General features: G+C 35.0%; 1 pseudogene; it reads right to left on the minus strand.

The window, feature by feature from the left end:
* Positions 1-6,339: 6,339 nt before the first annotated feature.
* LOC107593866 (coiled-coil domain-containing protein 39-like) overlaps positions 6,340-13,051 on the minus strand; it is a 10,446-nt pseudogene continuing 3,734 nt past the window's right edge.

Consider the following 13,051-nt stretch of genomic DNA (forward strand, 5'->3'; position numbering starts at 1 on the left):
CTGCTGATTTAAAGAACTTTATAACCAAAGAAAAAAAATCACATTCATGTATGTGCTCTGATAAAACTACACAAGTATACCATAGTCATGACAATTTATCTGACCCTACTAAAGCATGAATACAAGCTTACAATAAATGAATGTTTCTAAGAAGTTCTGGAGCCTTTCTTTATGCTTCTCACAGTAATGGACGTTGTTGCTTTGTGTTGGGAAGGAATGAACGTTTCAATCTGAAATGACAAAGAGCATTTTAAAACTTTATGCAGTTTTATATTTACATATTGAATGAAAAGTTATACAGTAAAACAAATACGAAATATTATATGAGCCACTTAATAGCTGGTGTTTTAGTGATTTATGTGAATATACTGTATCTCCTCAAGTTTCCACAGGTGTCCAGCAGGTGTGCTGTGTTTAAAGTTGAGCAAGGTTTAAAATAAAAACCCCTTAGTTTTTTTTTTTTATCAAAATGCAACAACATTCAAACAGTTTAAGCATAAGATTTGGTTACAAATCTTTGGCGAATCTTACGAAATTGGCAAATTTTCACAGTCAAAATCAAGTCATTTCACTAGGAAGCATGATCAGGAATTTCAAGTTAGGGTGAAATAGTTTCTCATGCTAATTGTTCATTGGGTTAAAGTGTGTCACAAGAGCTGACCAGCAGAAAGCTACTTGGTTTGAACTTCTGTGCAAGTGCACCTTCATACATTGCTACACTAGTGACAACAGACAATCAACCTTTTTTGCTTGTGAAATTTCGTTAATGTGACGGTGTACATACTTTACATGTGATAAGATACACTTTTAGGAAGGTGGGGAAAAAAAGACTAAAGAATTTATACCTGACGCACAAGTAGCTCCATCTCAGGTGAGTTACTGGACAGATCAACCAGAGATTTGACATTAATTCTCAAGCCAGTAATTACTGAAGGGCCTATGAGGAAAGAATGTGTTATATTAAAACCAAAACTAATCTCAAAATTACTATAAAGCTACATTTCACCCCCAAAAATGATCGTTCTATCATAATTTACTAACTCTCATGGAATCTCATGGAACTCTCAAATATGTTTGACTTTCTTTCAAACAGGGTTACAGTTGACTAAAACTGAAACCATAAAATCTAATTACTAAATAAATAATTAAATAAATGTTAATTGAAATAAAATATAAAGAACTATATTTTATTTCAGCTAGTTTCCAAGGCAACATTTCTCATTTTCATTTAGTTTAACTAGATGAACTTAAAAAACTAAAACTGAAATAAAAATATTATATTTTAAAACATCAAAAACTAAAAAAATGACACACGCGCACGCACACACACACGCACACACACACACACACACACAATGTTTGTTTCTGCGAATTGTGGGGACTTTCCATAGACTTCTATTACTTTTATACTGACCAAACGATATTTTCTATCCCCTAACCCTAAACCTACCCCTTACAAAAAAACAGTTTGCATTGTCACACTTTCAGATAAACATTATTTACTATCTTTAATAATCTTTTTTCCCCTCATGGGGACTGCAGGCCGGTTTTCACAATGTCAAAAATTTCAGGTTTTACTATCCTTGTGGGGACATTTGGTCCCCAGAATGTAGCATAAACAAGTACACACACACACACACACCAACTACTAGAATAATATCTCAATGATACTAAAATAACACTTATTAAACAGTCATTGTGGTCCAATGTTGTTTTGGATGACTTTGACTTTCATTGTATGAACAAAAACACTTAATCTTTCATCATATCTTTTTTTGTTTTAGTGATTTATGTGAATATACTGTATCTCCTCAAGTTTCCACAGGTGTCCAGCAGGTGTGCTGTGTTTAAAGTTGAGCAAGGTTTAAAATAAAAACCCCTTAGTTTTTTTTTTTTATCAAAATGCAACAACATTCAAACAGTTTAAGCATAAGATTTGGTTACAAATCTTTGGCGAATCTTACGAAATTGGCAAATTTTCACAGTCAAAATCAAGTCATTTCACTAGGAAGCATGATCAGGAATTTCAAGTTAGGGTGAAATAGTTTCTCATGCTAATTGTTCATTGGGTTAAAGTGTGTCACAAGAGCTGACCAGCAGAAAGCTACTTGGTTTGAACTTCTGTGCAAGTGCACCTTCATACATTGCTACACTAGTGACAACAGACAATCAACCTTTTTTGCTTGTGAAATTTCGTTAATGTGACGGTGTACATACTTTACATGTGATAAGATACACTTTTAGGAAGGTGGGGAAAAAAAGACTAAAGAATTTATACCTGACGCACAAGTAGCTCCATCTCAGGTGAGTTACTGGACAGATCAACCAGAGATTTGACATTAATTCTCAAGCCAGTAATTACTGAAGGGCCTATGAGGAAAGAATGTGTTATATTAAAACCAAAACTAATCTCAAAATTACTATAAAGCTACATTTCACCCCCAAAAATGATCGTTCTATCATAATTTACTAACTCTCATGGAATCTCATGGAACTCTCAAATATGTTTGACTTTCTTTCAAACAGGGTTACAGTTGACTAAAACTGAAACCATAAAATCTAATTACTAAATAAATAATTAAATAAATGTTAATTGAAATAAAATATAAAGAACTATATTTTATTTCAGCTAGTTTCCAAGGCAACATTTCTCATTTTCATTTAGTTTAACTAGATGAACTTAAAAAACTAAAACTGAAATAAAAATATTATATTTTAAAACATCAAAAACTAAAAAAATGACACACGCGCACGCACACACACACGCACACACACACACACACACACAATGTTTGTTTCTGCGAATTGTGGGGACTTTCCATAGACTTCTATTACTTTTATACTGACCAAACGATATTTTCTATCCCCTAACCCTAAACCTACCCCTTACAAAAAAACAGTTTGCATTGTCACACTTTCAGATAAACATTATTTACTATCTTTAATAATCTTTTTTCCCCTCATGGGGACTGCAGGCCGGTTTTCACAATGTCAAAAATTTCAGGTTTTACTATCCTTGTGGGGACATTTGGTCCCCAGAATGTAGCATAAACAAGTACACACACACACACACACCAACTACTAGAATAATATCTCAATGATACTAAAATAACACTTATTAAACAGTCATTGTGGTCCAATGTTGTTTTGGATGACTTTGACTTTCATTGTATGAACAAAAACACTTAATCTTTCATCATATCTTTTTTTTTCTTTGCACTCCTTAAGTAAGTCATACATTTTGGAACAACATGAAAGTGAGTAATTAAAGACAATTTTATTATTATTATTTTTGGTTGAACTATCCTTTTTAAAAACTAAAGATCACTCTAGCAAGTTCATGTCTGATTCCATAGCTGTAGGCTGACTAATATTAATTTGTGATGTTATACCAACTATAGCAACCAGCAAAATATGATATTGTACCAGGTTGCTGAGTTGATGGTGCAGAAGTCATTGTCCAGTAGTCTGTTGGTGGAGTTGATGTTGTTTCTGTTGTTGTAGGATCAACTGTAAGTAACATTAAACAAACAGAAACCGGGCTCGTGAGTGCATATTCAAATGATGTAAATGAAAAAGTAAATATTTCAGCATTTTATCATTTAATCCATTATATCGTAAATTGAATCAGAGTAAAGACTTAGTATAGCTACTTTATAACACAGCAAAACGTGCAGCCTCCGCCTCAACCGGAATAATAACTTAAGATTAATTAAGTTTTAGCAGAAGTCAGTCTACTCACCAGTAGTGCTCGATTGTCCCACAGAAAAACACAGAAATCCAACAAACAGGACGCAAACTTTCTCCATGTTTCTGATCCTTTAAGAGGAACGTGTCTGAACAAACGTTCAGTTGATCTTCAGGTTTCTAGGCTGTCTGAGGGCGTTGATTGAACTGTGTCTCATGGGTTTCCATGAATAATGAAACTGAACACACCCCAGCACTGACAGCACAAACACAATGGGCGGTAGACGGAAGTTATTCAGATTTTTTTTTTGTTCACCTGATACCTTTGATTGATCACGGGCCAAAGCATTTCATGAATGTAGGGATTAATTGTTTCTTTCTTGTTGCTGCCATGTAACACAATCAAAGTAAGTAGTAAAATTAAACAAGACCTGCGTCTGTACTTCCAAACAAAAGAGTTTTCATGAAAAATGCCAATAATCAAATAATGTGTTTTTACAGTAGAGTCTAAAAGTTGTACTTCTCCTTGAAACTAATTTCTAGGAAATGAAAACATAAAAGTGAATTTTAAACAACCAAAGCCGTTTTAAAGAAACACTGAAGTAATTCAACACCGAGTTGTAATTGGAATAAGAAGAATGGCGGTAGTGCACTCTTAAAAATAAAGGTGCTTCAAAAGGTTCTTCAAGCGATGCCATAGAAGAACCATTTTTAGTTCCACAAAGAACCATTCAGTCAAAGGTTCTTTAAAGAACCATCTCTTTCTTACCTTTTTGTAATCTGAAGAACCCACAAAGTTCGCCACAAAGAACCTTTTGTGAAACAGAAAGGTTCTTCAGATGTTAAAGGTTCTTTATGGAACCATTTAGACAAAAAGGCTCCTCTGTGGTACCGTGAAGCACCTTTATTTTTAAGAGTGTGGTATAATTAGACATAATGACTTCTCTGGTCTTCAAAGAGACTGGCGTCTGGTTCTGTCTAAGGGCTTTTGCACTGAGCTGCTCCTGCTGCTGCTGCCAGTGTTGAGTGCCCGAGATCCTTGCGGGGACGTGACAGAGAGGCCCAAACCCAGGTCCACTGTCTTCACTGCGGGGGACGTGACAGATTGGCTTCTGGGACTGCTGCTGGCTGATGGATTTAAGGGTCTGATGTGTATGTGAGGCACATAAGACAACAATCAGGACTTTCCGCATGTCATGCCTATTTGTCTGGTTTAAACTCTCACACATGGCTGGATAATTATGCTGTAATAGGAGCAGATGCATATGTGGGATATAAATCGTAATAGTTTGTGGATAAAAGCATGATTTTGTGAATACCGATGGAGTGAAGCAGAAGTTAATCTTTGAGCTCAGACGGCTGGATGGAGTGGAAGCGGGAGAGGGCAGGGACAGACCAGCCTTAAAAGAGGAAAATAAGGACATTAACCATTAGAGTTAATAAGTAACCTAATTTCTATGAAAAGCTAGTAATTTCTAAAGCAACAGGAATTCCTCTGATAGCTGACACCACTGTAAACATGTAAAACTGTTTAAAAGTTTGTGGTAGGTAAGATTGTTTTAATGTCCCTTATGCTTACCAAGGCAGCATTTCATCTAAAATAAAATAAAATGGTAATCTTATGACATTTTATTACAATTTAAAATAAATGTTTTCTCTTTTAATATATTTTAAAATGTAATTCCTGTAATGGTAAAGCTGAATTTTCAGCAACATTACTCCAGTCTTCAGTGTCACATCTTTCAGGAATCATTCTGTTTTGGTGATCAAGAAATATTTTCATTGTTATCAATGTTGAAACCAGATGTGCTAATTCATATTTTGTGGAATTCAGGATTCTTTGACGAATAGAAAATAAATCAGAAAAAAACTGCATTTATTTGAAACAGAAATATTATAAATCTCTTCCTGTTCTTTTTGATCGGTTTAATGCATGCATGCCGAATCAAACTATTAATTTCTTCCAAATAAATAATCATTTAATTTCTTACTGTTACATTTGACATTTTTACCACTTACATTTGAAAAGTGCAATGAACTTATCATTGCTTCTACTTTCTACCAATGTGTTGTTTTTACAATGCTACATGTTGCTTATCAATAATGAAGGGTAATTGTTCCTATGTCGTGATGTACCTGCATAAAACATATCTGCAATGCAGATGTCAGGTCAGGATTCTCCTCCATGGTTTCCAGGAGCATCTTATTTACGCTTTTATTGAAGTCTCTGAGTTCTCGTAGCTCTATGTCACGTTCCTCAAAGGTCTTCTCATTGGTGTTTTTAGCAGATGATCAATAAGTAACTTATAACAGATAATCACAACAATATGGGTATAATCAGTTATTACTGGCCATACTGTGAGAGAGACATATTTATATAGAGTTGTCACACTTTTTTAAGTAGTGGGCATGTTGTGACAATGGAACCTTCCATTTTAAGAGTATTTTGTTCACTTTTTTTTTTAAAAGCTAAATTCAATACTTATTGAAAGAAATATTTGATGATGAATCTGAAAAGATAAAGCAGGAAAACCGCAGGATATTTGAGGGCGGTCAGACCTGTTTGCTGGCTCTATTGAGTTTCTCCTCCTGAGAGAGGATGTCTTTGTTGAGAGAGAGCACATGGGCTTGAGTCCTCTCAACGCTCTCATTCTAGACTGCTTCCTCTTGAAGAAGACCCTCCAATGTGCGGGACATGCTCTGAAATATGTGGAACAACAAAAACATGCTTTATGTACTATCTAATTTAATTGGTTTTAATGCACATCAAAATATTATTTATTACTGAACCTGACCTAGCTAATTAACCTTAAGAAACCTCACTTTTCATAGGGCAGGTTCGCAGAAACCTGTTTGACCTGTTGTGAATGATGTTTTCAAACATTGCTTTTAACTCTTATTTCACCCAGTAGCATAAATAAGTAAAAGAACAGTGTTTTACACTGTCTGTCTGGTGGAGTGATTATGTCATAGAAATATTTACTTCGATGTCCTCCTGCAGTTCTCGGATTTGCCGTTTCTTGTATTTGTATTCCTCCTCGGCTGCTCGTCTCGTCTCTGCTCCTCCAGCTTCAGTTTCTCCTGGTGCGCAGGACCTACAGTGAGACGGAGCACTTCTCAGTTTACAATGAAATTCTATGTGATTACATACATTGCAAAATTCCAGATATTGTTTATATGTTAAATAAAAACCTGCACAGTATATATACCGCAAACAAGTGACATTTGCGTAGAGGTATAGCTTAAGCTAAATATATTTCATTTGAAAACCAGTTGTCACGACTGCATGTAGTTTAGAACCAAGAATGAGAATGAACTATTTCTAAGAGACTTTAACTCTTTCCCTGCCATTGATAGAATTGTGAATATGATCAAAAATGCTGGAATTAAGGCATGGTCAGAATTTATTGAGAAACTTTGTAATACAATAACTCGATGATAAATAGATAAATAGTTGGTATTCCAGGTGTGTATTGATGTGGTATGTCATCACTATATATATTTGTTCTATAATAAATAAACAATCAAAAGAAAGAAAAAAAAAATGCTGGCAGTGGCTGGAAACTTAAAAAAAAAAAAGAGAGAGAGAAAGAGTTTCTGAACACCAAAAATTAGAACCACTACACAGTAACCATAAACGTTAACATGCAACAATGAACAGAGAAACTGAGATCTTCTGCTGTGTTCCAGACAAGGTCGGAAAAGGGAACATCCGAGTTTAAATGTCCCACTTCCAAACTCAGGGAGTTCTATAGTCGCAATGACACAACGAGAGCATTTCGTGTCAATTATTGCAAAAACAAAAAAATAACAAAATGCTGCCGTTCGTTTTGCAAAACAGCTAAAAATTAAGGTATCATTTTATACACGTCTGATGTTTTAAAGTTTGACTCCACACTATGCTCGAAGGAAGACGTGACATCAAATGACGTGTCTCACTGAGGTTGGGTTGATCAATCTGCTCCGAGCTCACAGGACAGATGCTCGACTTCAAGCGGCGTTCCAGACGTTATTTCCAAAAGTGAGAGTTGGGAAAATCCAAAGGAAGGAATGATAGTCAACGAACCAAGGAACAGGTGGGAAACTAATAAGAAACCATGGTAACAAATGAATGCGAACTCGAGCAAAGACACAGACAATGAAATCCATACCCTAGAAACTAAACAGAACATAATCATGCGTGACACGTGTCAATTAATATCAGTGTTGCTCAAGCATATCTGTTTCCTCATACTTCACAGATAAGTTTACCAGACCACTTTAACATTAGAATCACACATCAATGCATTGTGGGAAAGTGGTGACCTTAGTGATGAAGAATGTTGTAAGAAGCTGACAATGAGTTATGGTGTTTGAGACTGACTTAAGAAACACAGAGAAGGCCTTGACTATGGCTGAAACATGCCATGTTATTTAACCAAAAAAAAGTTGTCATTCTTTAAGAGTGAGTGTTGCACCTTTTTACTATTTACAAGAGTTTTTGTTTATTGGTTGGACCTCCTCTTTTGTTGGTAAAGCATATCTTTTTAACACTTATTTGTATAACATGGAAATATGGAAATATATAAGGTGAATGATGTGAATGTTCTTACTGGACTCTGTGACTTTGGTCAGGGCTTTGCGATAGGTTGTATTGCAGTTGTTGATGACCTGCAGGGTGTTCTCCAATGCGTGGATCACTTTCTCTGTCTTGCGGATTTTGCCGTCCAAATCATCCCCTTGCCGCTGGAGTTCTTCATTCTCTTGAGCTGCCTTCAGGAAAAGTAGTCCAGGATTTATTAGATATTGAGATGTCTGGAGTGGTAATGTTCATTCTGATATGAAAAAGTCATGAGGTAGAAAAGCTATGAATTCAAAGACCCAAGCTGGACTTCTTTGTTTTAGATTTATTCATTTGAACCGTTTTACATTTTAATACACTTTAAAATGTAACTTTTTCTTGTGTTTTCTGAATTTTCAGCATCATTGCTCCAGTCTTCAGTGTCACATGATCCTTCAGAAATCATTCTAATAAAAACAGTAATGTACACTTCACTAAGCATGCCATCACATTTGACTGATTACAGATCTAACCCTTTTTTATACAGGAATCTGATGCATGAAGCAATATTAATTATTTTACTCTAATTCTACCTTGGACATGATGTAGTTCAGTGCATCTAACTGGCAGAATAAAATACAGAGGTATGATACCCCTTATAATGAAGTAGGCCTGGGATTTCTCCTCGTCTCCCTCTGGTGCAGCCAAAGAAACAGTTAGGATCTCATACCTCTTCCTCATCTTGTCAATTTTGAACAGTCTCTCATTCACCGCAGCACTTGAGGGCATTTGTCACAACCAAAAGAGTGTAGAAAAAATCAATGCAAGAATGAAATATGACATGAAATCAGCGCAGATCTTCTTCTACTTTTTTCTGGTTTTATAAAAAGAAAATATTACATTTACATTTAGACATTTGGCAGATGCTTTTATCCAAAGCGACTTACAAATGAGGACAATGGAAGCAATCAAAATCAACAAAAGAGCAATGATATAATAACATAACAATAAAATATATAATTTATATAGCACTTACAAATTACAGTGCGTGCATAATTATTAGGCACGTTGATATTCTGATCATATTTTGTTTCCAAGCACATTTTACACAAGTGATGTATAATTGTCCATGAAGGCGGGAACGGAAAAAAAATCTTATATTCAGGTGTGCATAATTATTAAGTATCAGATAAAATGAGTCAAAAAAGGGATGTAACCTATTATTAAATGCCCATGAGAAGGATGCAAAGTTAAGGCATGACCATTGGACACAACGAAATGCTCATTGGGTTGGTGAGAAAAACAGGTGGAGACGAAAAGACACATGTTAACGGCAAATGAATTAATGTGAGGAATTAGGAACCATTTAGTCTCCAGTGCCATTTTTAGTCCATTTTCTATCCTGAAAAAATTCTGTCTTGCAGAGATGGACTACAAATGAACTCCCAAAACTTACTGCCAGATTCTGGAAGATAAATTCCTGAAAGAGTGGTTCAAGAGGATGTGGTGCTGGTCCTTCAAGAGTCACTCTCAACTTATCTGTCTATAAAGCCTATAAAAAAATCAGTCTTTGTGTATTTCACAACACTTCCGCATGTTATTCTTATTAAGTGAGGGTCATTTTTGAGGATTTTTTAATGAACGGTGCATTTATATAGCGCTTTATTGTGTATTGCTGTACACCCAAAGCACTTTACAATCATATGGGGGGTCTCTCCTCAACCACCACCAGTGCAGCATCCACCTGGATGATGCGATGGCAGCCACAGGACAGCGGCGCCAGTGCGCTCACCACACACCAGCTACAGGTGGAGAGGAGAGAGAGAGACATAGAGCCAATTAAGTGGATGGGGATTATTAGGAGGTCATGATTGACAAGTCAAGACCTCTGTTTCATCCGAAAGATGGTGCTTTTTACAATATAGTGTCCCCGTCACTATACTGGGGCATTAGGACCCACACAGACCACAGGGTGAGCACCCCCTGCTGGCCTCACTAACACCTCTTCCAACAGCAACCTAGTTTTCCCAGGAGATCTCCCATCCAGGTACTGACCAGGCTCAACCCTGCTTAGCTTCAGTGGGCATCCAGTCTTGGGCCGCAGGGTGATATGGCTGTGGCCTTTGCTTTTACCCAAGCAAAGACTCTGAGAACCTGACACCTTGTACTTCTGGAGACTCCAGGTAGGTTGCAGTTCTGGAAAATGTTGGCGCTGGACACTAAATGGTTCCTGATGGTTTTACACCTAATTCTTCACCTTAATTCCTAATTCTTTTGCAGTTAACATGTGTCTTTTCTTCTACACCTGTTTTTCTGACCGTGCTGACACAATGAGCATTTTGGTGTCCAATGGTTATGTATTAACTTGGCAAATTCTAGTATTGCATCCTTCTCATGGGCATTTTTTAAGAGTTAAATCTCTTTTTTTGCTCATTTTACCTGATACCTAAAAATGATGCACACCTGAACCTAAGAAGTTTTTCGCTTCCAGCCTTAACAGACAATTATATATAACTTATAAATCAGAATCAGAATGAGCTTTATTGCCAGGTATGTTTACACATACGAGGAAATTTGTTTTCGTGACAGAAGCTTCCACAGTGTATGACAGCGACAGAACAAAAACACAGAAAAAAAAGTATATATACAGTATACAACAAGTAAATAAGGAATAAAAATATACAAATTGACAATTGTGTGTACAGGTATATGACAATAGACAGTTGTATGTACAGGTATATTATGTGCAAATTGAAATTTTGCAAATTGAAATAAATGCTGAAATTCAAAATGAATAGTAGTTATTAAGATTTGGAATGGGTAAAATGCGCTTGGAATATCAACGTGCCTAATAATTATGCACGCACTGTACACAATTGCAATATGAACACTTAAAAATGAAATAAAAATAAATTAAGTCATAAATCATGGTATTCATTTATTTCAAGACACACTTCACACTATGTATTTTTCTAAAAGTCAGAGATGCATCTTACTCTTAGATTTGTCTTTGAGAATTTGATGTCTTGTATTGATTTGATATCTTTGAATTGACTATGTAATTGGCATAATACATATTTACCTGACTGATAATAAATTGTTATATTTGATTTATACTCTCCTGAAATCATTATGACTAGTAAACTGTGAGGAGGCTTTTGTTACCGCAAATCTATGGCCAGGATAGGTCAAACTGAAGGCTTGTGAATGATAGGAGCAGTCGGCACGTCATCGGAGACCTTCTGATTTCTGTCTATCGCCGATGTTAGCAAGTTGTACGGGAAAGGACTAAGTGAATTACACTTTTTGTCATAAGCAAGCAGTAGGCGGCAGGCAAAATAGGTATTAGTCTACCTACACCCTCTGACTAACATCAGACTGGCGAGTTTGTGATCGTAAGATCCACGTAAGGCCAGCGTGAGACTTAAAAGAGACATCATGTCCCCAGTGAACGGATAATTGAAAGCCTAGGATTATGCATTAATGCTTTATTAAACCAAATACAATATGACTTGCAGATACATGGGAAAATTGTAACAACTTTCATAAATAGGTCATTAACAAACATGCTTAAAATTACGTACATGCTTAAAATTACGTACGATCCAATAATAATAATTGAAAAAGAAATAAATGTATTAGTCGATATTGGATAATTGCCCATTTTCCCTATTTTTAAATTGAGATTACATTTGCTGTCAAATGTACTGTCCTCAAAATGTCACTAGTAAATGTAATCTTTAGCAAACCTGTAAACGAATAACATATATAATGTTGTGATGCCTAAATTCATTTGTAGAATTTGAAATGACTGATTTTAGTTTTTAGTGTTTTATTTAATGACAAATAATGGTTCATGGGTTATGGACTGCAACAGTGGATTGTGTGTTCTATTGTTTCCAAAACTTTGCATGAAGGTTATTATTGGTCATTAAAACTAAATCTATTAAAATATTAAATTAAAATGAAGCTGAAATATGACATTAGATACACGACAAAATTAGAAATGTTGCTTTGGCAAGTTAACTAACTAAAATGAATTAAACAAGTAAACTTGAACTAAAACTACTACCTGGAAATAAATAAAAACTAAAATAAACTCAAAATAAATTAAACCTAATAAAAATAATAATAATAAAAATGACAAAATAGAAAATATAGACAAATTCAAATGAAAAGTGAAAATTAAAGCTAATTCAAAATATGAATAAAAACTATAATCTATATAATAGAATAATAAAAAAAAAAAAGTACCTGTAAAAAACAATCCAATTGGGGTACCGCCCTTGAAACCCCCCCCCCCCCCCCACACACACACGATAACTCATGAGCTTTAGTTCTGATAATATGATTTTTAATGGTTGAACATTTTCTTTTTAAAAGTACAAATTACAAATCTTGACCTCTCAGATGCACTATAGCTTAAAAAGGGTATCACCACAGTCCCCTGGGGACTTTGTATCATGGGAAAACATACACATACTGAAAAGCAAAAATTGGCAAGTACACTACCAGTCAAAAGTTTTTGAACAGTAAGATTTGTAATGTTTTTAAAGTCTCTTCTGCTCACCAAGCCTGCATTTATTTGATCTAAAATACAGTAAAAGCAGTAATATTGTGATATTTTACTACTTAAAATAACTGCGTTCTATTTGAATATATGATAAAATGTAATTTATTCCTGTGATCAAAGCTGAATTTTCACATAATCCTTCAGAAATCATTCTAATATGCTGATAAACATTTTTTAATATTATTATTAATATTTAAAACAGTTGAGTAAATTTTTTTCAGGATTCTTTGATGAATAGAAAGATCTAAAGA

The sequence above is a fragment of the Sinocyclocheilus grahami genome, unplaced genomic scaffold (genome assembly GCF_001515645.1).
Source record: "Sinocyclocheilus grahami isolate Dianchi unplaced genomic scaffold, SAMN03320097.WGS_v1.1 scaffold176.1, whole genome shotgun sequence".
Classification (NCBI taxonomy): Eukaryota; Metazoa; Chordata; class Actinopteri; order Cypriniformes; family Cyprinidae; genus Sinocyclocheilus; species Sinocyclocheilus grahami.